The sequence below is a fragment of the Malania oleifera genome, chromosome 10, assembly GCF_029873635.1.
Source record: "Malania oleifera isolate guangnan ecotype guangnan chromosome 10, ASM2987363v1, whole genome shotgun sequence".
Taxonomy (NCBI): Eukaryota; Viridiplantae; Streptophyta; class Magnoliopsida; order Santalales; family Ximeniaceae; genus Malania; species Malania oleifera.
The window spans coordinates 78,028,646-78,053,737 of NC_080426.1; the positions used below are offsets into that span (position 1 = coordinate 78,028,646).

Below are 25,092 nucleotides of genomic sequence, written 5' to 3' on the forward strand. Positions count from 1 at the left end.
TTATCTTTAAAGCTTCTTTTTCAACAAGCACACCCCCAGCACTATTCTGCAAACATTAAAAAGGGGATATATATTTTTATGTGTACATATATTCATATATATTTATTGTAATACTTTATGGCAAGAACTATTTTCAAAACTCAAACTTTTTCTTTTGCCTCATTATTACTATTATATACATACATGTTTTAAAGTCGTATAACTAGTTCAGTAACTTCACATAAAAATGCATGCGAACTAGTTAGATTATGTCTATGCTCAAACCTTCTTTTTGATATCATATGCCGTATGTTTTTAACTCAAATCTTTCACGGGTCTTATGATATGCGTCAGTTGAAATGGTCTGTGCATATTTATGGTCTAATTCTGTTATTCATGTCATTTAAATCTTTTAAATAACCAGTTGTGTTGTTTGTGTGCTAAATTGTTGAAATTATTTTTTGTCATTCATTTTGCATTATATGACTATTCCATCTATTGAATGACTAAAAGTTAAACTTCTATTTCATGTCTTGAGAATATTGAACTGTTTGATTACATACTTGTGGATATCTTGAAAATATTTTACTCAATCAGGTCACTTGCATACATAAATTTTTGGGAAATGTTCTATTTTCAAACGGCATACTGCCGAATTTTCTAAAAACCTTTTTCCAAAAATTTCCTATATTTAGATGATTATTTGCCTATACGCTTAAATGTTTATTTAGGTCATTTTTTATGTTGCTAAAAGGGGAGAAGTAGGCAAGTATTTGTCATCATAAAAAAAGGGGAGATTGTTGACCCTATGGGTCATGCCCTGTATTGATTATGACAAATACTCTAGTATTTAATGGTTTGATGAGTTTGTGTGCAGGACCAATTGAATGTATCATATGGTGCACGCACATGGATTTGTAGAACACGAAGACTCAAAATGTGTATTCATTGTAATTTATCATATTAAGTATGTAATAGTAAATAGGAAATGGTCTGTAATAATTAATGTCTTATCTGCATGGTAGGATCAATAAGCTCATGACCGTAGATGGACCTTAGGGTATATGAATGGTCATTTGAATAGGGTGTTTGCATGCTTAAACAGAACCAAAATGCTCGAAATGGGCACATTTGGTCGATCGTACTTCATAGTACATATACTCTTGGTCGACCGAACCCGGACCTGGTCAATAGTTTGACCACAGTCCGGTCGACCGAACTCATATAGTTCATTCACATCCGGTTGACTGAACTCCCTTTGAGTCAACACTTTGACCTCATGGTTAACCAAGCCCAAAATGAACGCCAACGTTCTAGTCGACCGAGGGTCCTCGGGAGATGCCCCAATAGTCTAGTCGACCGAATCATCTAGTTCATTTCTTCCCGGTCGACCGAACCGCGCTGTTTGGAAAAATCGCCCTTCTCGGTCGACCAACCCTGTAGTTCAAATTTGACCCGATCGACCAAACCATATGAACTTGGTCGATCGAAAATGTTTCTGGTCAACCAGACCTCTCAGGTTGCCCCTAATTTTTTACCGTGGTTAACTTTTTTAAATGAGGTTAAAATAATTAAATTGTATTAAAATTTTCCTAATAATTCCAAGTGTGTCCTAAACAGTTATATTTGGGGGAAGTCTATATATACCCCCTCATTTGGAATAATTAGACAGAGAAAACAATTAGCAAATATCCTCTCTCAAAAGCTCTATTTCTCACATCCAAACTTCATTTTTCCATTCTTACTAATCCTCATTGCAAATCTTGCTAAGTAAGAGTGCTATTATGAGTATCTAGTTTAGCTTACTCTCTCGTTTGTTCTAGTTGATTGATATATATATATATATATATATTTTTATCTGAGAGTAAGCTTGAAGTTTTTCTAGGAGACTTCGTTAATAAGTCTTCCATAAGAAAACTTCATAGAGCTTGTGAGTTTTGCATAATCGTTGCAATACTCAAAAGTTCGTATTGCTTTTTGATAAATTTTTGCAAATTGATTTCAAATATCTCGTGTGATCTACTTTGAGAAATATTTTGTTGAGATATTTGTGCATACGCAGAAAGATCTTTGTTGAAATATCCTTTGACTGATTTTATCTTCTTGAACACAAAGATCAAATTATTTTATAAATTAAATATGAATATCTCTTGAGCCTTATACATTGAGAAATATCATTTGAGATATTTGAAGTATTGCTATCATCTTTGCTTAAGCATTGTGATTGAAAATATAGTGTGATACAAAGATAGCATTATTTGCACTCTCACGCAGTAATTGAAATATTTGCATAATTATTTGAGAGTAGACACACTTAGACTACACCGAGCTTATCAAATCCTATTTCTTGGTAGTGTATTAAATACATTGTGCTTAGTGGTACATAATCAGCTTAGTGTAAGAAGCATTTCCTTGTATGCAAAATTATATACACATTTGTTGTATTTCTAGGCACGGGCCTGAAGAGGGAGACTAGCCCTGGAATAGTCCCGGACTAGCTTAGACCCGATTATGAAAGTTAGGTGCGCCATCCTGGTAAGGTGTGTAGGTTGAGGTCAGCCCCGCTAATTGATCTGGTTAAGGTTGAGCTTAGTCCTGTGGTAATTGACCTAGTTGTAATCGATGTCGCTCCACCTTTTAAGTGAGCATTAGTGGAATCCTTGTACTTGTTAGCCAAGGCGACAACGTAGGCAGTTTGCCGAACCTTGATAACATTTTTGGGTGTCGTCTCCTTTACTGCTTTATTGTGCATGCTTGGTTAATCGTTTATTGCAGTTTAAATTCCATTGTATATTTACATTGATTCATTTTACATGCACTAGATTGACCTTAGGCTTGTGTAATACTGTTGCTAGAGGATTGACCTAAGGGATAAAATTTTTAAACACCAATTCACCCCCCCTCTTGGGATTGCACCAAAGCTAACAGTTAGATCGATACCCCTTCAGGTCATGCCTATAATACAATAATCAATATGAGACTATGTACCGATTCAGCACAGTATAATCAATGCACACCAACAATGTAAGAACTATACGTTTAGTGCTATATGTGTGCAATCAACAATCAGAGTAATGTCTATATTCTATCAAGTGCAATGAGTGTATCAATAAGCTAATCATTGAAACTACGTATAGATGTATATCTTAATCGCAGTTTTGGGTTTCAAAGATTTTCACCAAGAGTAATCAAAATATCTCAAAAATATTTTCTCAATATTCAAGCACAAAGGGATATTCAAAAGTAAGCTTGTGAAAACAATTTTTGCTCAAACAAAAACACAAGCTAAGGTGTCTTGCAATTTGAATGCCAAGACCCACAAGTTTAAGTTTTCCTACACAAAAGATTTATTAAATTAAATATGGGGGGAAAACTATGCTCAACTCTCAATCTCAAAATCAAGCAAACAATAAATTGAATGAGAGTATAAGCATGTGTTAACACTATGGGATATCTCACAATACTTACCAAATTGGTTTTAGCAAAGAAAATGAAAAAGGGTAGAGTATATGGGTTTATACGTGGAAGTAAAGCTATAAAAATTTTAGAGGAAAATTTTTAATCAAAAACCTTAGTCTTTTTTTAATCTTTGCAAATGAACCCATATATATAGATACACTAAAACAATAACCGTTGGGGGACATAGATGAAATTTTAGAAAAGTTTAAGTATGGTTAATAAAAAATAACCACGTTTTAACTTTAGTAAAATTTGAGCAACCTGAGAGGTTTGGTCGACCATTTTTAAGGTTCGGTCGACTGGATTGCTCAATTTGGTCAACCAAACATGAGGCAATTTTTGAACCTCTGAGGTTTGGTCAATCGGGCTAAGTTCGGTTGACCGAATTTGGATGTTCGGTTGAGCAGGTCACTTTTCTACTTCAAGCTTGGTTGACCAGGGCATTAGGATTTCCCCACGTGCTAGTTCGGTCAACCAGGGTGTTGATGTTCATTTTACGGATGGTCGACCGAAGGTCTTAGTATGTTTTGGTTCGGTCGACCAAATGGTCTACTGTTGACTTGGGGATGTTCGGTCGACCGAAGTTGTTTTGTATGTTAGGGTTCGGTTGACCGAATACACTAACTTTGTGCGTTCAAGTTCTAGTTTCATTTGAAGTCACCCCTATTCACATGATTGTTACTTTTAAGATATATGGGGGCTTTTTCATGCAATATATTGGGACCTATGGTCGATCTAAAGTCTTTGAGCATTTTAATTAGTCCCAAAAATTTGGCATCGGTTGACCAAAGGGTGATCCCTAAGGTCCATCTATAGTCTTGAACTTATAATCCCTACATGCATGATATGCATTAATTATTATAGACCTTTCATTATAATTACAGACCCAAATGATAAATATAAAAATGCAACTTAAAACAGACAAAGGTTTCATGCTTTGCTCCTCAAGAATTCCATGGATTGCACCGAAAGATGTGCTCATTTGAGTGCTTCTCGGTTTCCATTTCTCATCTGTCATCCATGCTTTAGAAAGGAAGACATGTTCGTACACTAAACACAGAGATGAGATACTATTGTTTTTCATAATCAAAACAGGAGATGGACTCAAAAAGTCAACATCAACATAGGGGCAGTCTATACACGTATGATGTTGCAGAAAAGATAAATCGATCAATACTCAGCATATGCAACACAGTTCCAATATCGCTCAACTAATTGCAATTACGTGTCAATCAGATATGCAATATATTCAACAAAGAAATTAAATCAAGTGATAAGTAGAATATAAAGTAATAAAAGTAAATGTGACACCGAATATGTTATTGGGGTTCGACAAACGTGCCTACGTCCCCGCCTTAGTTTGCAAGCTCGAGGATTACTACTATTGCTCACTTAACGGGTGGAGTGACACCGGTTACAACTAGGTCAAATTACACCAGGGTTGATCTCAACCTTTACACTCTCCTTACGGGGCAGAGAAGGCCTTACCGATCCTTATGAGCTAGATCAATACCCCCTCAGGCCACGCCTGGAATACAACAGATTTACAATATAAATTTGGTGTACAAAATATATGCTTCTCCAACAAGCAGATTTGTACCGATATAATCAATGCACAACCACTAGATAAGAACTATAAGCTCAGTACAATATATGTGATAACACTCAATCTAATGCCAATAATCAATCAAGAGCAAAAGTGTATTCTCAAACTATTTTTGAAACTATGTATCAATATATCTCAATCACAAGTAGGGTTTCAAAGTTTTTTTAAGAGTGTAATCAGAATATCTCAAGAATGATTTTCTCAAAATTCTAACACCAGAGATATTTCTCAAAATAACTCAATTATGTCTACTTTTATGTAACCTTCAGTTTTATTACTATGATCAATTTTAAATTAGAGTAAATTTTGCTCACTCACTAATATAAAAAAACGTAATCTAAGTAAATATTGTTTAAAAATGATAATCCACGACTTAAAAACTAAAACTAATGGGATTTATAGATTATTTAAATTTAATGAAAAATGAATAAAGCTTATTGTAACAATTAATTTTTAATAAATTAAAAAATATTTTCAATTTCTTTTCTACCAAATATTTGCACCAAAATATATTTAAGTAAATGAGTAATTTGAAATCAAATGAAGATATTTAAAAGTTTAACTAAAGTAATGTAATTATTATTTTCTTTCAAAAATAAAAATTAATTGGGATTTATAGATTTTTCAATTTCACAAAAATTAATAATTTATTATGTAATAATTATTTTTTCATAAATTTAAAAAATAACTTTAACTTCTTTTCCACCAAAAATTTGCACTAAGATATATTTAGCAAGCTAATAATTCAAAATCAAATAAAGATATTCAAAATTTTAACTAAACTGGTGTAATTATTATTTTATCATAAAAACAAAAATTAATTGCAACTTATTGATTATTTCAATTTAAAAAAATAATAGTTTCTCATTTAATTATTAATTTTTCTTGCACTAAACTATATTAAAGTGAGTAAATTGAAAACAAATGAAGATATTTAAAATTTTCACTAAACTAATGTAATTGTTATTTACTCACAAAAAAAAATTAATTGCAACTTACAAATTATTAATTTCTCTGGCAATGATTAATTTTTCATAAATTAAAAAATGCCTTCAATTTCTTTTGTACCAACACTTTCAACTTAAATATATTTTAATAAGTAAGTTGAAATCAAATAAAGTCATTCACTAAACTAATTGGAGTATTATTTTGTCACAAAGCAAGAATTTCAAAAAATTAGTGTAAGTAAATATTAATTCAAATAAAATTATTAAAATTTTAACTAGACTAATATATTTATTACCTTTTCAGCATAACAAAAACTAACTTCAATTCACCTTTGTCTCTAATAGAATTTCTGTAGAGTTTACACGCAAGAAAAGTGAGAAAGAAAATAATATATCAAGAAACTCACTTTTTCATATTTAATTATCAAGAAAAGTAAGAAAGAAAATAATATATATGACAAATTAATTAATAAAATTTTGATTTTACATGCAGTTAACATTTATTTTCTTATTTTTAATCAAATTAAGATAATTTTTTTTTAAAAAATTATTAGTGTTAAAACATAGAAAAAATATGTAGAAAAGTAATTTCCTTCTTATTTTCTTTTCTTTTCCTCAAAAATATTATTGATGTAAAGGGTGCCATATTTTATTTTATAGAAAATTTCTTGGATTATTATTTAATATTGCCTATATGTTTAGGACAATAAGTTTTAGGGGAAACTATATAAATCCCACTTATGATTTAACTCAAAATTAATAAGCCATGCTGTGCTTTTATTATGATCATTAACCTCCCCCCGTGGGTGATTTTTAAAACAATTAAAAGTTAATATTGTTAACTCATGTTTACTCGAATGTGTTGAAGTACTAAAAATGTCCCATGTAGTTAATTAATATAAGGAATAGATGAGAGTAATTGGGATCTTCCAATCACATGGATGGAACCTAAAGGGGCCAAGGGTGGATCCAAGTGTTGAGGGCGTCATCTATCCCCCTAATCTCTATATTTTTTTTTTTATTGATGTTAATATATCTTAATTAATTTTTATTAATACTATATTATTATTCTCCCACTTTTTTTAGGTTTATTAGAAAATTATAGAGATTAGTCACTAAAATAAGTATAATTGAATTTTTATTTTTATTTTATATCATGTATCAAGTAATTAATGTATATAGTATTTTCATAGGCCTTAAGGTACATATCAAGACTTTATCTAATAATAATGGAAATAATAATAAACAATTTGGTTGTTATTTAGAATTTTAAAGAAAAGGATTGTTATCATTTAAGGCATTTTTTCGTTAAAATAGCAAGTTCATTTATATATTATTTCCATCAAGAAAACTAATGGGGTTTAATTTTTCATAGTTTTGAAAACCATATAAGGGGTTGGCATTCACAATAAAATTATAGACTAAATTTTGGTGAAACCACAACAAGGGTTTATGTAAATTTTCTTAAATTTTATTTAACAATTATTATTTAAAAAAAAGAAAAGGATAAGAGATATTTTATTAGCATTAGGGAAACAAATACAAGAAAGAATAATTGCTTCTTGTAATTACCAAAACATGAGAAGAAAAACATATACAAAACAATAGCATATGGCTCAAATCATCCTTAGTTTCACATCATGAACAATCGTCTAGGTTATCTCCTCTGGGTTCTATAAACTTTTTGCATAAAGAGCAAACAAAAAAATCCTTAGTTTCACATCTTAAACAATCTTTTAGATTATCTCTTCTGGGTTCTATAAACTTTTTGCATAAAGAGCATACATATCATTCTTAGTTTCATATCTTTATCAATCTTCTATGTTCTCTCCTCTGGATTCTATAAATTTTTTTGCATAGAGAGCATAATTTCTTGTCCCCACATAGAGTATATGGTGTTCTCCATCAATATATGTACAACATAGTCCAATTGTTGTTCCCAAATTTCCAATGATATGACAATAGAATGTCATATAATTGGTGTTGATGTGATCGATTTGATCTAGCTCATGGAGATTTGCATGCTCACCCTTTGGGTTGTACCCCATATTAGGTGCACTGGAGATCCATTGTCTCAACCCAAATTATTGCAAGACTATGTTCAATAGATGCCACTTTAATATGTGAAAACATAGCAATGGAGTGTAGACGAGCCAGGCCCTTGACCCACTAACGCTAATGGGAGGGAGCTCCTTGTAGATGTCTGGTTTGTACGACATTCATATAAACTGCGAAAGACATCAGGCACATAAGAACAATAATCCACATAAACAATTCACATTGTATCGGTAAGAATGGTAATAAAAAGGGGGGTACTTGATCCACATGCATCATGTTTGTGTCATATTGGTATGACTATAACATATGCATGAGCCGTGAGGAGCATGGAATGAATCTCACCACCTATAACATATTGACATAAATTGCATATAAGTGATTGTTATACGACTATTTGAATAAAAAAAATTAAATTTAAAATGTATAACAATTAAAATAAACACTAACCTCATAGTAAGTGGGTAGGGTGGATCAATTTCATCAACTGAAAGATGTGGTCGATCGAGTCAAATCAGAGTAAGAAGGGGAATTCACTCATATGCCTAGACCTGTAGAAGGATCAAGGGTCCCCCTAGTGAGTACACCCTCCCTCGACCAACACGACACAACTCTTATATAATAAGGCTAGTGCGGCATTACCTAAGTTGTACATCAATGTTGAATCCAAGTCCTCGAGGAGAGGCAAGAACATCAAGGATGCATAGTATTATGACTTGTTGACAAACATCAAGCCATATATGCGGTGCAAGATGTATGGTGGGCACGTTGTATGACACTCTCCTTAGATTTATTAGTCGATAGCCATGGTAACTATTTGTCCATCCACATCATCAATAGTCAGGATCCATACAATTCACTCCAACCTGTCGATGGACAACACCAAGGAGCTCTAGCAAAGTGTGTCCCATGTTTGCTTCATGGTGGTTCTAACTACTTCCCCATCAATAGGTAGTCCGTAGATCATGGCAAGATCTTGCAATGTCACTATTGCCTCGTTGCATGGCAAGTGAAACGTGTGGGTCTTTGATTTCCAATGCTTAATAAGTTCATTGATGAGATGATGGTCCAACTGCATGTATTGGATATGGTATAATGGGTAAAACACACTCGACGGATCAATGGAGTGATCCTCGGATCGACATGCTGACTAGACTCTAAAGTCCAAGCACACTGATGAGATTTGAAGGCGCCAAAATGATTCTCCTCCCAAGCCTTGTACGGTGGACGGAGTGCCCCCAACTTCAGTATACATGGATTAATTGGATTGGGCTCCATGTTGTAAAAAAATATAGAAAAGGAAACATGTAGTTACTTAAACAAATATATTAATGAAGATAAGTAATAATGCATAAATTGAAATAATTAATAAAATAAGTCATAATTATATTCAAATAAATAATAAAAATTAGTTATCTATTTCTTCAAGTTTCATACTTGACGTAAGGCAAATATAGGCGGGTAAATAGCTACCTCAGCTAGCACGATAAGCAGGAAGTTAATTGCATGCACATAAAGGTAAATACTTGAGATTCACTACACTTAGGTTGGTAATTAGCTACTTCAGTTGATATAATAGTTAGGAGGTTAATTATATTCACCCAAATCGGTCTTAGTAGCATATGGAGATGAAGCAATTTTGTTTCCTTACACAACCAGATGCATGTTTAAGTAAAAGTAAGCGTATAGGACCAAATCAAATTCTACTACTTCATGGCAGTTTATATTCTTTTTTAAACAAACTTTTTTACCTCCTCATTAGCAGTGGATTTTGAAAATTCTAGAGTAGAGCACATTGCTTGTTTTTATGTTCACAACACATTTCAATAAATTTGGCCAAAGGACATCGTCATTTTTCTTTTGAGATTCGATGAGAAATATAAAATAATTTCATATTCAGATCGTAATGTACCGATATTAATGTCATTCATCATTGTAGAATTCCAACAAGGAACAAATTTACATGGTTTGGCTATAAAGCCTACGTCCATGGAAGAGGGTTATTGTTCCATTATTATCAAAAAATAGTACATCATTGAGATTATTACATAGTATTAACAGGTGTTACAAATGGAATGCATACATTATGATAATATTATGTATAAAAATAAACAAAAAACTATATAAATAAAGAATACATGAACTTTGCATCAATGCAAGGGCTGCAACTCCATCGTGACCTGCAACCCTCATTGGACACAGATAATAGTTGTAACCTTCTTCGTGGCGAACATTGCTCCTCATTTTCTTCCTATCCTCTCGCTAGTCCATCTTGTTATGCAAGTGCAAGCTCTTCAGACAACCTTTATGTTAAACAAATGTTGGTTCTGATACAACATTAGAGTTAATAGATCTGTCAAATAATCTTTATGCAAAACGGGAATGAAGTCCATTGTATATGTGGCGTAATACTTCATCATCGTGAAACCGTACCCACTCTCCTCAATCCACACACAACCAACAAGTGTGAACAAGGGTAGTGCAAATTTTGCCACTTCCCACATGTTCAACGTTGTTTTTGTATATCGACGGTTTCAACATTATAACCGTTATTTAACTGTTGTGTTGTGGTTGGAATACTGAACAATCCCTTTTTTTAGGTTTATTAGAAAATTATGGATATTAGTCACTAAAATAAATATAATTGAATTCTTATTTTAATTTTATATCATCCAACCAAACCAAAACTAAGCCTTAGTCCCACTAAGTGGGGTCGGCTATATGAATCCTTTTTCGCCAATTTATGCGATCATGGACCATTTCTTTTGATAGATTCAAGTATATTAAATCCTTATTCACTATCTCCTCCCAAGTTATTCTACGTCAACCCCTACCCCTTCTACTGCCCCCCCCCCCCACAGTAACTAAGTCACTCTTCCTCACAAGTGTACTATGTGGCCTACGTTGCAAGTGTCAATACCATCTGAGTCGTCCCTCCCTTATCTTATCTTCTCTAGGAGCTACACCTAACTTACCACGAATATGTTCATTCCTTAATTTATCTTTCAATGTTCTACCACTTATCCATCTAAGTATTCTCATCTCGGTAATTTTTATTTTTTGGATATTATGTTTCTTCGTCACCCAACATTCTGATCCATATAACATAGTTGGTCCTATAGCTGTCCTATAAAACTTTCCTTTCAATTTTAAGGGTATCCTACGATCACATAACACACTTGAAACACTTCTCCATTTAACACAACCTGCTTTAACTCTATGCATTACATCATCTTCAATTTCTCCTTCAGCTTGCATAATAGAATTAAGGTATCGAAATCTACAAGTGTTATTTATATCTTCATCATCAAGTTTAACTTTGTCTCCAATATTCCTCCTATCATTACTAAAATTACATTTCATATATTTTATTTTATTTCTAATTATCTTAAAGCCTCTAGATTCCAAAGCTTCTTTCTATAATTCTAACTCAGCCTCTACTTCGTCCCTAATTTCATCAATTAATACAATATCATCTGCAAACAACATACATCATGGAACCTCCTTTTGAAACTCCTAGTCAATCGGTCCATCACTAAAGCAAAAAGATAAGGACTCAAAGCGAATCCTTGATGTAGACCTATGGTAATTGGAAATTCTCTAGTTTCTCCATCTATAGTCCTTACACTAATCATTACTCCATCATACATATCCTTAATGACATCGGTATACCTACAACATACACCCTTTTTTTTCAAAACCCACCATAGAACTTTCCTAGGTATCCTATCATATGCTTTCTCAAGGTCAATAAATATCACATGCAAGTCCCTTTTCTTTTCCCTAAACTTTTTTATTAAACTTCTTAAAAGATAAATAACTTCTGTGGTAGATCTCCCAGGCATAAAACCAATTTGATTTTCTGAGATCTTTGTTTCTAACCTTAATCTTTGTTCAACTACCCTTTCCCATAATTTCATCGTATGACTCATAAGTTTAATTTCACGATAGTTATTATAATTTTGAATATCTCCTTTATTTTTGAACTTCCCTAGGTACTTTCTTAATTTTTACAATTGTATTAAATAAATTAGTTAACCATATAATTCCGTTATCACCCAAGCATTTCCAAACTTCAATTGGGATGTTATCTCATCCCATGACTTTCCCATTTTTCATCTTTTTTAGTGCAAACTTAACTTTGTTAACTCTAATTTTGTTTCCTCATTTGAAAATTCTAAGTTTAAGTCTTCTATTTGGTTTTCGTTAAATAACTTACTAAAGTACCTTCGCCATCTTTCTTTAATATCTTCGTCCTTAATCGAGACAATATCATCCTCACTTTTTATACATTTTACATTTCCTAAGTACTTGTTCTTCCTTTCTCTAACTTTAAAAAGTTTAAATATATCTCTTTCCCCTTCTTTTGTACCTAATCTATCATACAAACTATTAAAAGATCTATATTTAGCTTCACTAATGACCCTTTTTGCATCTTTTCTTGCCTTCTTATATTTTTCAAAGTTATCTCTGTTTCTACATTTTTGTTATGTTTTATACCAAATTCTTTTTATCTTTATGATTTTTTGTACATATTTATTCCATCACCAACTCTCTTTGCTATTCGAGAATCTTCCCATTGATTCACCTAAAATCTCTTTTGCTATTTTTTTAATAGAGCTAACTAATCTATTCCAAAGAGTATTTGTATCTATCTCATCCTCTATGGTCCAATCCCCATCTTTGATCATTTTATCTTTAAATTTTATTATATTTTCTCCTTTTAGGTTCCACAATCTAATTCTCCTACAATGGTTTATGTTAGCCTTTTTCTTCCATTTTTTAATACATATATCTAACACTAAGACTCTATGTTGTGTAGTTATGTTTTCACCTGGAATAACTTTACAATCCATGCATGATAAACGATCTACCCTCCTAGTTAAAAAAAAAAATCTATTAGACTTCTATTTTGTCCACTTTTAAAGGTTATTAAGTGTTCTTCTCTCTTCTTAAAGCAAGTATTCATTATGCTAAAATCATATGACATAGAAAAGTCTAAGATCATCTCCCCAAACTCATTTTTGTTTCCATATTCATATCCTTTATGTATCCTCTCATAATTTTTATTATCTCTTCTAACGTGTCCATTCAGATCTCCTCCTATAAATATTTTCTCAGTCCTTGGTACGCCTTGTATAATACTATCCATATCTTCCTAAAATCGTCTCTTATGATTTTTTGCTAAGCCAACTTGAGGAGCATAAACACTAATGATATTTATTATCTCTTGTCCTAATACCATCTTTATTTTTATAATTCTATCCCTTACTTTTGTTACATCCACAATGCTATCTTTTAAGTTTTTGTCTATAATAATACCTACTCCATTCTCATGTTTTTCTTTTCGAGTGTACCAAAGTTTAAATTCTGATTTATCAATTTCTCTAGTTTTCTCCCCTACCCACTTAGTTTCTTGAAGGCAAATTATATTAATTCTTCTTCTAATCATTGTATCCACAATTTTCATGCTTTTACCGGTAAGTGTCCCTATATTCCAAGTTGCTAATCTAATCCTAGTTTCCTGAACTAACGTCTTTACTTGCCCACGTTCAGAATGATGCAGGAACTCTTGCATATTTGACACCGTACCCGGGCGCCGACACGGCGCGTCATTTTGAGGCGACGACCTAGCCCCCTCTCGCCCACTTTTCGCTACACCCAGGTGGTTCAAGTGCAACACGTCGCTCGTAGGGGCCACCTTAGCAAATATTCGGTAAGGATTGATATCATAGTGATCTGACAAATTTTACGCTGGCTGTCAGCTACCTAACGCAACCCTCCTCCTTTACTCGGGCTTGGGACTAACTGTGTATGAAAAAATTAGGACATTAAGTGCATCACAAGTAGAGTTAATGTATATAGTATTTTCATAGGCCTTAAGGTACATATCAAGACTTTATATCTAATACTAATGGAAACAATAATAAACAATTTGGTTGTTATTTAGAAATTTAAAGAAAAAGAGTGTTATCATTTAAGGCATTTTCCCATTAAAATAGCATTTTCATTTATATATTTATTTTCATCAAGAAAACTAATGACTTTATAATTTTCCATAGTTTTGAAAACCATATAAGGGTTTAGTACACAATAAAATTATAGACTAAATTTTGGTGAAACCACAACAATGGTTTATGTAAATTTTCCTAAATTTTATTCAACAATTATTATTTTTTTTTTAAAAAGGATAAGAGATATTTTCTTAGCATTAGGGAATCAAATACAACAACAAAAACCAAGCCTTAGTCCCACTAGGTAGGGGTCAACTATATAAATCCTTTTTCGCCAATTTATGCGATCATTGACCATTTCTTTTGATAGATTTAAGGATATTAAATCCTTACTCACTATCTCCTCTCAAGTTATTTTAGGTCTACCCCTACCCCTTCTATTGCCCTCCATAGTAACTAAGTCACTCTTCCTCATAGGTGCACTATGTGGCCTACGTTGCAAGTGTCTATATCATCTGAATCGTCCCTCTCTTATCTTATCTTCTATAGGAGCTGCACCTAACTTACCACGAATATGTTCATTCCTTAATTTATCTTTCAATATTATACCACTCATTCATCTAAGCATTCTCATCTCGATAACTTTTACTTTTTGAATATTATGTTTATTTGTCACCCAACATTCCAATCCATATAACATTGCTGGTCTTATAACTGTCCTATAAAACTTCCCTTTCAATTTTAAGGATATTCTACGATCACAGAGCACACTTGAAGTACTTCTCCATTTTACCCAACCTGTTTTAACTCTATGCATTACATCATCTTCATTTTCTCCTTCAGCATGCATAATAGATCCAAGGTATCGAAATGTATAAGTGTTATTTATTTCTTCATCATCAAGTTTAACTTTGTTCCCAATATTCCTCCTTTCATTACTAAAATTACATTTTATATATTCTATCTTATTTCTACTTATCCTAAAGTTTCTAGATTCTAAAGCTTCTCTCCATAATTCTAACTCAGCCTCTACTCAGCAGTCAACCCCTAGTTTCATCAATTAATATAATATCATTTGCAAACAACATATACCATGGAACCTCATTTTGAATGCTCTTAGTCAGCTGGTCCATCACTAAAAAAAAAAAATGAAGGTTCAAAGTAAATCCTTAATGTACACCTATGGTGATAAGAAATTCTCTAGTTTCTCCATCTATAATCCTTACACTAGTCATTACTCCATCGTGCACATCCTTAATGACATCGATATACCTACTACATACACCCCTTTTTTCTAAAACCCACCATAAAACTTTCCTAGGTATCCTATCATATGCTTTCTTAAGGTCAATAAAAATCATATGCAAATCTCTCTTCTTTTCTCTAAACTTTTCCATTAATCTTCTTAAAAAATAAATAACTTCTGTGGTAGATTTCCCAGGCATAAAATCAAATTGATTTTCTGAGACCTTCGTTTCTAACCTTAATCTTTGTTCAACTACCCTTTCAGGGAATCAAATACAAGAACGAATAATTACTTCTTGTAATTTCAAGAACTTGAGAAGGAAAACATATACAAAACAGTAGCCTATGGCTCAAGTTTCATATCTTGAACAACCTTCTAGGTTATCTCCTCTGGATTTTGTAAACTTTTTGTATAAAGAGCATAAAGATCATCCTTAGTTTCACATCTTGAACAATCTTCTATGTTCTCTCCTCTAGGTTTTGTAAACTTTTTGCATAAAGAGCATACATATCATAATCTTCTATGTTCTCTCCTCTAGGTTCTATAAACTTTTTGCATAAAGAGCATACAAATCATTCTTAGTTTCACATCTTGAACAATCTTCTATGTTCTCTTCTCTGGTTCTCTAAACTTTTTGCATAAAGATTATACAGATCATCCTTAGTTTCACATCTTGAACAATCTTCTATGTTATCTCTTCTGGATCCTGTAAATTTTTTGCATAAAGAGCATAATTCTAGTCTTCCACACAGAGTAGATGGTTGCCGCAGCTTATATAATCTTGCCAATGTCCCCATCCTTACCTTCAAATAGAGTAGGTGAGAAGTGAGCCCATTCCTGGTTCCACCAACCAACAAATTTTCAATTCTAGGTGTGTGTATTGCGTTCTAAATGTACTAAACAAGCAAAGAAAGTGATGGTAATTTTAATGTGATTGATAAATGTATAAATATTACAATTTATTCACCATAAAATAAGTGATATTGTACAATTCAAGAAAGTGGCAATGCACTTTAAACTCTTAAAAATTTGAATTACATTTAGGTCAAATAGAAAATACATTTCATGGTCATTATAAATTGATCTAGGCCAGCCAAATTTCATAACATAACAACATAATAAAATTGGAAAAACAGATCAACCAACTAAGTTTGAGAAATTGGCTCAAACCAAGGTCAATAAAATAACATAAATTTGAATCTATTTTTTAATTATTTATATTTTAGACACAAAAAGAATAACATTCAGTATTATAATTTTAATTTATGAAGTATAAGCTTATTTTTAGTTTACGTTTTTTCAAACACTGATAAGTTATTACAATATAAAAATATTAAACTATTATGTATTTATTTTTATAATATATTTAGTCATTTGAAAATTGTATATAATAATGACGCTCAAGTGTTACAATAATCAAGTATTTTTATAATTTATTAGTATTATTCATAGGTTTATTTTCATATATTTTTATTTTGATATATTTTAAAAAAATTTGAAGTAAAACAATTATGTTATCATATTTATTTTGTTGGTTCACTTGAATTAGTTAGACTTGTTAACTTGAAAACCAATTAGGTGTCCAATTCATTTAGTAGTTTGATTTTCAAAATATTATACTTAACTAACTAATTTCTTAATTTAATTTATTAGATTAATATTATTTTTTCCCTAATTAATTTTTATCATAATTAAATGAATGGGTTAAAATGTCATGTTGTTAAGGATAAAATTCATTTTCCCAAATTTAGTGATCATTTAACCAATTATTGACTAACGGAAGATTCTTTTTATCCATAAAATTAAAATTTTTGGCCGGGGGGTGCTGGTAGTTTTCACAAACCCATAATGTGGAGTATCATATTTCAAAACACTCATAGGGTGTTGCTAGATTTTATCCTTAGAAAATATTCCAAATCCCTCAAATTTCCTTATGCGTTAAAATAAGTATAGAACCAAACAATATACATAAATGTGTGTGTGAACATGTTGCTAAGATTCAATTGTTCAAAAATAATATATCAAATCACAACCAATCTCAAGAGGAAAAAAAAAAAGAATTATCAACAATTAGGGATTGCTTATTTGTGAAAAATATTTTAAATTTTAAATTTTATTTTTTTAAAAAATTCATGTGTTAAAAGTTAGTTAATTTTTTTTTACAACTTTTTTATAAAATAAACAAACAATAAGCAATTTTGATACTATTTACTTGTAAAAATAATTTTACTTTTAATTTTTAAAATAATTACAAAAATGTCGCCTTACTTTTCAATTTTTCAAATTTACATTAAAAACTTGGAAAACATCTTTACATTTTTTTTTTTTTTTAGATTTCTAATTCTTACTTTGCACATGAAAGGGTCTTGAATTTTAATTTTTGTGGATTATGATTATTTTTTTAGATTTCTAATTCTTACTTTGCACATGAGTGTCTTGAATTTTAATTTTTGTGGATTATGCATACAATTTCATGTAAATCCATACAAACTCAAATTCAAGTCCCAAAATCTAAGATTTCAAAATTATATTTTATAAATTTTGAAAAATAAGAAGATTATTGTAAAACATGTATATTTATGTGAATGATTATCTAGATAATAGGTTATATCTTTGGTATGCCCACATTATGGTTCATTATGTGGTTAACCTTTAGAATGCCAATATATTTACCCATATAAGAACATATTTTACAACAAAATGATATAATAAGATGATTGACAACATCTAGCTCCTGAAGAACTAGACTGTTAACTTTTTATAACTCCAAACTTTTTCCTTTTTTATTTTATTTACAACACGTTATCAGCACGATCAAGTCTCTAATAATATAACAAGTTTCGTTGGTATTATTTTAAGATAGAATTTTGTTTTCTTTAACATTTGTTATCTATGTAACTTTAGTTTTTCGTCAAACTATATTTATATATTAACTATATCTCTTATCTTGAGTACATGTCCTTAAATATTTTTATGTTGGGATATATGTGAAAATAACATTTCCATTTAATATTTACTTAATTTTGAATTTTTATTTGTTTTCAAAGTGACTTTATGATGTCAAATCTCACAAAGTTTGAATTCGTTGCCCTTGATATTTCTAGAAGAAATTATCTTTCATGGGTACTTGATGCTAAGATTCACATTAATATTATGAATCTTGAAAGTACAATTGAAGAACGAAATTAAGCATCCCTGCAGGATCGCGCAAAGGTAATGATTTTCCTTCGACATCATTTACAATTGAAAATTGAGTACCTTACTATTAAGGATCCATTAGTCCTTTAGAACAACTTAAAGGAAAGATATGAATACCAAAAAACAGTAATTCTTCCAAAAGTTCAATATAATTGGATACACTTACGACTGCAAGATTTTAAAACTGTAAGTGAATATAATTCAGCCCTATTCAAAATTAGCTCTCAATTGAAGTTATGTGGAGAAAAAATTATCGATGATGATATGTTAGAAAAAACATATTCGACTTTTCATGCCTCGAACGTGCTCCTGCAGCAGTAATATCGAGAGTGTAGATTTACAAATATTCTAAACTAATTTCTTGTTTACTTGTGGCTGAATAAAATAATAAGTTTTTGTTAAAAAATCATTAATCTCGTCCAATTGGCTCAACATCATTCCCTGAAATGAATATAACTTTTTCTCAAGGTCATGGACGAGGTCGTAGTGGTAAAAGGGGTCATGGTAGGAAAATTTGTTGGACCCGTGATAATCATCTTTCAAAGTTTGAAAATAAAGTTATTCTAAAGACTCAAAGGAAATAGGCAAAGAATAAAGAAAGCTCTGAACAAAATAACAAAGTGCAAGATAATGACAATATTTGCTATAGGTGTGGAACAAAAGGTCATTGGTCTTGAATATGTCACACTCCTAAACACCTAGTTGATCTTTACAAGGCATCGTTAAAAGGAAAAGGGAAAAATACTGAAGTGAATTTGTCTGACCCCATTAATGCTGAGTACGAGTCTCCTTTGGATGTTGATTTTGATGTTTCTAATTTTTTTTTTATTGGTCATTTGATTGGGGATGAAAATGCCTACTATTAAATTATCTTCATGTTTATATTACTTTGAAAAAATTAACTTATGTAATTTTTTTTTATTAAAATTTTTTACATATAATATGCTTGGTAATATTTTGTTATCTTTCCTATTTCTTAAATTTTACTTTTTATTTACTAGATCATACAATATAAACTTGATAAAATAGAGAATGACACGCCAACAATATTGTATGAGGACAATGCAGCATATATTGCACAAAACAAAGGTGGATACATAAAAGGTGATAGAACTAAATATATTTCACAAAAAAATTTTTACACTAATGAACTTTTGAAAAAAAGAGATGTTGACATTTGCAAAATTCGTTCAAGTGACAACTCAACAAATATATTTACAAAAGCATTGCCAACTTCAATTTTTAAAAAGCATGTACATAACATTGGAATGCGACAACTTAAGGACATATTCGTAATGTATAGTCATTCAATAGGAAGTGTTGTAAAACATATATATTTATGTGGATGACTATCTAGATAATAGGTAACCTTTGGTATGCCCACATAATGATTCATTATGCAGTTAACCTTTAGGATGCCAATGTATTTGCCTCCTACGCGCCCACTCTTATGAATGGTACTAGATTAACCAAAAATTATCCCAAAAATAAATCTAATAAGCCTGTCAAGATTACTCTCTTTCAAAAATCGAAAGGATGAAAATACTATATAGGTATTCCCTCAAAACCGGGGCAATTCAGTACTCCAAAGAGTCCGTGCCCTTGGTTGCAATCATCGGGAAGGAAAATAAAAAATATGACACAAAATACGCTCCTGAGGGTTTTGAAAATTGTAAGTTTTTCTAAGTACGAAAATACTATTCTGGGAGGTTTTTGGACTTTTGTTCGGGATAAAAATGATTTTCTGTGCCTAAAAAATATTTTTGTGATTTTTTCTAAGTGTGAAAACATTTTTTTTTTTTGTGATTTTCCCGAACTTCAAAATAGCATTGAATAAAACCATAAAAATCAAAGTATGAAAATATTTTTGGGACTTTTTGGAAATTTTATGATTTTTGTGAATTTTCTATATATCTAAATAATATACAAGTGAGATGGAGAGAACCGACGTGAACCGGTTCCTAAAATGATGAACCAGTGAAACGTTGACCAGTTCGGGGAAAAACCAATTTAAGGTCCTGGTCGAGACCAAGAATCAACACGCGTTGCCTTACGCGTGGGCTATGTGTGTTCAGGTGTACATTAGAGTGCAAGGATGATGCATGATACATGTGTGAGCATGAATGCATGATCATGTGCATGCGTGGATGAGCACGTGTGTGAACGCGCATGCATGCATGAATGAGCATGTGCATGAATGTGTGCATGCATGAGCGTGTGTGATGTGCACGTGAGTGGGTATTTGAGCGTGTGTTTTAGTATGTGTAACAGTGCGTGCATCAAAGTGTCCACAGGCAGGTGAATATGAGTGGGTGCATGGGTGATGTACATGTGGGTGTGTGTGTAAATGTGTTAGAGAGAGTTAGTGCATGGGTGATGTATATGTGGGTGTGTGTGTAAGTGTGTGAGAGAGAGTTAGTGCATGGGTGAATGAGCATGTGCCAGCTCAATTTCAACGAGGAAGCAGTTTTACTTTGAAGAAAACATCCTGCTGACTGAATCATAGTTTGGCAAGTTTAGCGCATCTCCATTGTGACAGGAGAAGAAAAGAGTTTCTGTGCAATTGAGGCAATATCCTTTGACGTAACTGCATCTACAGCCTCCAAGAAATGCTCCACAGGTTTCCTTTCTCCATATGTCAAAATTTGTCTACCTATATCTTCAGATGCAACAGTTCTGGACTCGAGATTCATCAGAATGGCAGACTTTGTTGACTGTTTTGCACGATTGATCTGTACCTGATCAACTTCTCCAGGTTTTGTTACTGCAATAAGTTCTTTAGCTGCTATTTCAATGGCTTTGGGAACAAAATCAGGGGTAGTACAAGCTAGAACTCCAAAAATGCCTGTATCGTTATAGATACTGTTGAATGCAGAAAATGAATTATATTCTTGATGCTCATTTAAGACGCGAAGATACAGCCGTGAGTACGTCCCTTTAATAGGACTACCAGCAGAAAAAGAACCCCCTCCTCCCATCAGCATCTAAAGAACGGTTAAAGTCTCAACTTCCTTTATGTTACACCAACCACTAGGAACTCCAAATGCAAGAGCAAAATATGTTTTCCCTGTATCAGCTTGACATCTGTAATCGCCTCCAATGTACACAAGACTTTGGCTCCTCTTGGGAAGGCACTTTGGGTAGGTCAGATAGAAGCGGTTTAGCAATGGATGACAGTTCCTCCTGCTCAACACCAGAAGCTGAAAGTACCATCCGAGGAGCCGTATAATTTTCAGCAACAAATTCCTCCAAAATTGTACCATTCAATCTACTTAAAGCAGATTCAGGGGCTAACAAAGGAATCGCCAGTGCACTAGAATATCCAGCAGAGTGAATTACTTCCATGAGCGAGCATTCAGGGTTGTTGGAAGCTTCTGCAATCTGAGCCTTAACGTTCTGCAGCTGTTCATTGACCTCCCAATCCAAGAATGCAGGATTCCTCACACAGTCAATAAGTAGCTCTACCATTTCAGGAACATAAGTCTTCAAGGCATCAAAGTAGTAACCCATCTGCTACTGAGAAGCTGAGGATGTGACATTGTCACCAATTACCTCCACCTCCCAAACAATGCGCAAGTGACTCCTGTTTGTAGTGGTCTTAAAAGCCAAGCGTTCAAGCAGGTGCGAAGCACCCAACGAGACTGGTGTCTCGTACATTGAGCCACAATTAACATGTAACGCAATTGATGTTGTGGGTTTCGCTGATGTCTCTGAGGCCACTTTGACGCCATTAGGTAGAGTTGTTATCTTGGTTTTGCCTGGTTCAACATAATCGGGTAGTGGAGGTGGCAGTGTAACACCCTGATAGGGGAAGTCTAGGGGAGGAAGAGACTGAGACCGTCCCCCAGTCAACCAGCTTAAAAAACCCCCTGAAGAGGATGGCCTTGCAGCAACAGCACTTGAACTCGCAAGTCTAGCAGGCACACTATTAGCCGCACGGCCCTTGAGAGCTCTGAATCGTGAAGCTGTTGTTTTGTACATGATAGATCGACACCGTGAAACCCTAGAAACCCTGAGGTCGCGCCTTCCGGTGGGTCTCGATCGAGGTTGTGGAGGCTCGGAGATTCGCCGGAAACGCATCGCTTCGAGGAGAAGAGAAACCATTCTCCAATCCGAATCAACCAAACAAAGAGAGAGAGAGAGAGAGAGATTTCAGAGGGATCATGAGGGAGATGGAAGCTACTGTGTGAGATCACCGTGAGCGAGATGGGAGATGCGGAGGCAAACAAAAAAAAAACAGAGTACCGGATTTTTGTTTCTGTGTGGGTATGAGGAGAATAGAAACTCAAAGAAAAAGAACCCTAAATCAAGGAGAGCTTGAGCATATTGATTATCATTGAAGCATCGTCGGATCACAGCAGCAGAAGTGAGATCAATGCTCGGAATCAAAGGTGAGAAACGAAACCAGATCAAAAGAATGAAGATGAACTCCCCGCTCTCTTAGCTCTGCGCAGGGACTCCTCTTATAGGAGTCTGGTGGTGAGATTTGGCGCCAGAACTGCCTCATTCTCCAACAGTTGCCTGCTTGTTCCTTTATTCCCGCGGGGTAATATGCTAAGAGAGGAATGTGACTCCATTTTTCATTTTTATTTCGTGGCATTTTATTTGTTTTATTTGTTTTTTTGCTTGGTAGTTTTCTTTTGTATTTTATGCATTTCTCTTTTTCCAATTGTTTCAAAAAGACTTAATTTCCGAACGCCGGGGGACCCGTACCCGATGAAAAAATACCGAAACTCTTGTTAAAATATTGGGACTCGATTAAAATTCACCAGGATTCAAAAATTCACCGGAATTCAATTAAAATGCCGGGACTCCATTAAAATTCATTGAGATACAATTAAGAACCCCGGTACTCGATTGAAACACCAAGACTTTGTTAGGAACATCAAATTTTCCAAACATGGTCCTCCTGTTCCCGAGATTTGAAATTGACTTTATGTGCCGAGTTTTTCCAAAAAAAATTAGGGTGTCGACAAGTACCGTTGGGTAACTTTATATCAACTCTTCCAAACCTTCAAATAAATTTGCAGAACTAAATATTGTATTAACATATATTGAAGATATATTCAAGTAATGAAAATATTTGTGTGTTGTAACATTATCAGTTAAACAAACTTCCTCCAAAGACATCTTAGGATCGATCAAAGCTTTAAGACAATTCACACTACAACACATATTTTAAAAACATATTATTATAATTGACTATATCAACAATAAATACGATAATTCATTTATTAAAATCAAAATACAACATCACTTACAATATATCTTAAATATTACATCATTATTTTCATCTTAATTTATAAGGAAATCAACAACATCGAGATAAACAGAGTTGGATGGTCTAATCTAAAGATTTATTGGAACAATATTATTAGCAAAATTTGTTTCAATCTTTTTACTCTTTTATTTTTCTTTTATAAACGCTTGGTATAGATCTACCAAGTGTCTAGGCATACGATAGGTACGCAACCAATGACATTTTTCTCTGCATCTGTAACATTCAACTCCATGCTGCCTGGATCGCTGATTTTGATCCTTTACCCATTTCTGGGGGCAATCCCTCTTATGGGGGATTGTAACTTCACATTAATATCAGTGATTATTTTGACCACAATCACGATCATGAGATGCATTCATATTCACTTCAAGAAATTAGGTCGAACCAGTTGGATGAGTTTGGTGATTTTTCATCAAAAGCTCATTATTTTGCTTAGTAACAAGAATATATGATTTAAGTTCAGAAAATTTAGTAAATTTCCTCTTCCTATATTACTGCTGCAGGAGCACATTAGTGGAATGGAAAGTAGTAAAAGTTTTTTCTAGCATGTCTTCATTAGTAATTTTTCATTACATAATTTTAACTTAAAGTTAATCTTATGCAGAGCTGAGTTATATTCACCGACTGTTTTGAAGTCTTATAACCTCAAGTACAATCATTCATATCAAGTTTTTGATAAAATCACAAATTTTTTGTGGCCAAATCTATCATTTAAATTTTTCCATAGGATAAGTGAGTATTTAACAGTAAGATATTTAGTATTTAATTCATTTAAATGATGACGAAGGAAAATCATAACGTTTGTACGATCCTGTCGAGATGCGGTATTTCCATCTAAAATAATGTTTCCCAAGTTCTTTGCATTTAAATGGATATCAACATAAAAAATTCATGATTAATAATTGTTGCCTTTAATATCAAGGGGAACAAATTCAATTTTACTTAGGTTTGACATCTGAATAAATTAACAATAATATGACAAGTGAGAAAACAAAATATAAAACTTAAATAAAACTGAGATAATAATATAATATTATTTCTACCCCTCTAGGGTACTTAAATATGTTTCTTTAGGAACATTATTTTATTTTTCTCAATTTGTACTCTTCAAGAATATGAATTTAATTTATAATATTAAATTGGGTAATAATTTACCATATCTTTCGGAGGTTAAATATATTACCTTATCTAGAGGATAAACGTTTCACCTCTTCAAGAGGTCGAATTTTAACATCTCTTTGAGATGTTAAAATATACCATCTTCGGGAGATAGATATTTACCATATCTTTTGAAAATTAAATACATAACCTCTTCGGGAAGACTATCACTTCAGAAGATTAAAAATATATAGACAAGAAATTTAAAT

The 25,092-nt window shown here is 32.5% G+C and overlaps 1 protein-coding gene and 1 pseudogene across 1 annotated transcript in view; both read right to left on the minus strand.

Moving 5' to 3' along the window:
- Window positions 1–15,547: 15,547 nt before the first annotated feature.
- Window positions 15,548–25,092, minus strand: part of LOC131166408 (ATP-dependent DNA helicase 2 subunit KU80) — a 91,845-nt gene continuing 82,300 nt past the window's right edge. The window contains exon 13 of the mRNA XM_058124933.1: window positions 15,548–16,083. The gene's annotated coding sequence lies outside the window, so the exon portion shown is untranslated. The remainder of the gene's footprint in view (window positions 16,084–25,092) is intronic.
- On the minus strand, window positions 20,918–22,623 carry LOC131166409 (mitochondrial-processing peptidase subunit alpha-like; annotated as a pseudogene).